General features: G+C 32.0%; 1 long non-coding RNA gene across 1 annotated transcript; it reads right to left on the bottom strand.

The window, feature by feature from the left end:
- Positions 1-208: 208 nt before the first annotated feature.
- LOC149579839 (uncharacterized) lies at positions 209-1,329 on the bottom strand. The gene is made up of 2 exons (XR_016359736.1): positions 922-1,329; positions 209-471 (listed from the first exon to the last, which is right to left on the bottom strand). It is a non-coding gene; the product is annotated as an uncharacterized LOC149579839 (long non-coding RNA).
- Positions 1,330-3,193: the final 1,864 nt, after the last annotated feature.

Here is a 3,193-nt window from a genome sequence, read left to right on the forward strand (position 1 = left end):
TCATCAATAATACTAATGTACACATATATTAAAATTGAAAAACTCTCTCTCTATCTCTATTAAAAAATTATCAAAAGCTTAAACATGTCACTTAAACAAATTTAACCTACAAGAGTAACGTAAATTTGAAAAGAAGAACATAGCTAGGAGGTCTAACAAAAGATCATCTTGATTGAAGCACTCATATAGCATGCAATAATTCATACACTTCATCATAAACCATTTCATAAATGTAAATATATCTATCTGATTATGAACAATTTAGCTATGTTAAAATCGTCCACAGAGCAATAATTCAGGCCGATTTGACCAGTACTGCATGTAAAACCGCACATCTCTGAGAACAATTTCCCCTGATTGGAAATGTTATAAGTAGTTCTGTCAGCCATAAACCAGCTTTTTGTCAAGCCAATCTGAAGCAAAACCCTAATGTAGATAGCAACCAGAGTTACAGTTAACATTATTGTTTCCCTGTCAACCCATTTTGGAAAATTAGTACAAAAAAGTATTTGTACTTGTATAGAAAACAATAATTCCAAAACCATATTTTCACAAGAATATGTTCAAGGAAAATCTAAGGCAAAAATCATTGCAAAAAAGATTCACCCATAATATTAAGTAGATTTTGACAATCTATACTTGGAATGTTATTTCTGGATTAGATTGTGTTTTTTTTTCATCAACATTTCTATCACACTTTCTGAACCATCGTCACCATGAAGTGAGAAAGCATAAGGAGAAAATTGAATCGTGTTTCTCTTCATGCTCTCTCTCTTCATCGTCATGGAGTGTGATTGAAAATATCAATTAAAAAATAATAACACAATCAAATCTAGAAACAACATCCAAAATCGAGTTCACCCATTCATATTTCTAAATGATCTCAGATAGAATCACTTCAGTGAATGAACTATAACATACACTAGTGTTGTTCATGGCCCATTCCTAGAGGTGATCTAATGGGAGATCTTGAACCATTGTCAAACACCACTTGATATTGTTGCACACCATAAGAGGAAGAAGAAAAACGAGTGGCAATCATATCAAACTCTCTCAGCCTGGACTTCCCAAACTGTTGCAGATCTTCTTCCTTTATTTTCAAAACCTGACTGTGCATTATGGGTCCGTCAGACTTCATTGAATTCGCAGAAGAAACCGTAGAATCCATATACTTTACTTAGAACACATGAGAAACCACCCCAAAAGATTGATTGAATGGTCCTGAGAAGGCTTTGAAACAAGCGAGGGGATTATATAAAGAAGTGAGAAAATGAATAATTGGGTTTGTTGGTACGCGTGATTTCACATGAAGGCCATGAAACCCACGTTTTGAACTGTTCTGATGAGATAAAGCTGCAGAAAGACGGGCCACCTTTTAATAGCCATCCAACATCTTGTTGTTATTAATTGTCACATGGAAACTGCGGCTCTGATTTTGACTTACAATCAGATGAAATTATTGGCCGACTATGGTCAGGTGACATGAGTCTTGAATTTGGTTGGCTTTTTGTATTTAATTGGATTAAATATCTCTTCTTTGGAGGGTGATTGATGTAGTGCTTACTTGGCCAAGAATATTACACGCTTGTATAGGGCGTTGCGTTTGTCTTCAACTACTTCACTTGATCTCAACCACGCAAACAAAAGCCTGGTTGGCAAGTTGGCAGCATGCAACCCTAGACATAACTATCAAAAGGTAGGGATATCAGTGCTGACTGTAATTTGTTATTATGTTTAAGGCTTTATAACAATTGAAATGCAATCAAAATGGGCGCTGGCCTAAAGACAAAAATTTAAGTTGGGTCATTATCAATAGAGCTTTGCACTTAACAAGATTTGATCCTTGATAAACTCATTTGAAACCATTGAACTTCACCACTAGATCAAGGGCCCACTAACATTTTTGAAATTTTAAACTTTCAACAAATCGATAAATGATTTATGTTTTATTTTGGTTCAACCACACACACACACACACACACACACACACACACACACATATATATATACATACATACATGTATGTGTACATATATATAAATAAGTACACACACACACACACACACACACACACACAATTTTAAGCAAATATAAATATTGTTGTGAACTTAATTTCCAATGTTGGTCACTCCTAGTCTTTAGAATCTTAATTACCTATAATTTGTAATCCAGCAATGGTTCTAACAATCCTTGGTAATTTTTTTGACCGTAAGACGAAGGCATCATACCACCTTTTTCCATACTCAATCTAACAGTTTGACTCATTCATTTTGAATGTGTTGGAAAATATATCAAGTGGTAATGCAAACAAAAATATCTAACCTTATGATCTTAGGATTATATATGTAAATGCTCCTAAATGCTAAATGAATGATAATCCTATATGATGTAGTGTCTTGATGAATTGAGATGAATTATGACTTTGTCCTTTTATACAACACACCAACATGTAATTTCAATTTTGTTTACTCTTAAATATGTGGATAGGGATTAGTTAAAGCAAAGTTGCCTTCCGTCAAAACTTCATGTATATTTTAAATAAAGTTGAAAATTATTACGATTAGTTTCAAACTACGGTGAAATGAAAAGGATGATGGATGATTTTGGACAAACTGAGGATAAAGACTTGACATTAGATAAGGTTTAGATGTATGTCCAATATTACATAAAAGTACACCATTTAGACATTAAGGATAAAGGATCAAAGTGAGTCCAAAATGAATGGACAATGGAGAAAGTGATTTTCACAAATAAATGGATTTGAAAAATTCATAATGACAAAAAGATGGCTATATTAAACTAGCAATCTCACCTTTGGGTGTACGTCGAAGAGATATATAAGATCAATTAAGAGTAAAGATTGAATTTACTTTGCATATATTTATAGAGTTAATAAGGTGAGTAGGCTAACTATTTCATCCATGATATTTATACAAGATATGCATGAATAAAAAATGATAGCTACAAAAATAAGTATGCATCTTAACTTAAACTTTAAAAAAATTCTATAATCTATAAAATCTACTTTATTTTATAATAATACAAATACTGAAATCAAATATGAAAAACTTTTTTAAAAACTGTGTTTAAGGACTTTTTGTTTTAAAATTATAAATTTATTTAATATCAAAAGCAATATTATGCTAAAAAATAATATGCATGAAAATTTAAAGGCTTTAGATGTCTATAAACA

Source organism: Cupressus sempervirens, chromosome 1 (assembly GCF_028749045.1).
Source record: "Cupressus sempervirens isolate cs-2001-9-10 chromosome 1, ASM2874904v1, whole genome shotgun sequence".
NCBI classification, from domain to species: domain Eukaryota; kingdom Viridiplantae; phylum Streptophyta; class Pinopsida; order Cupressales; family Cupressaceae; genus Cupressus; species Cupressus sempervirens.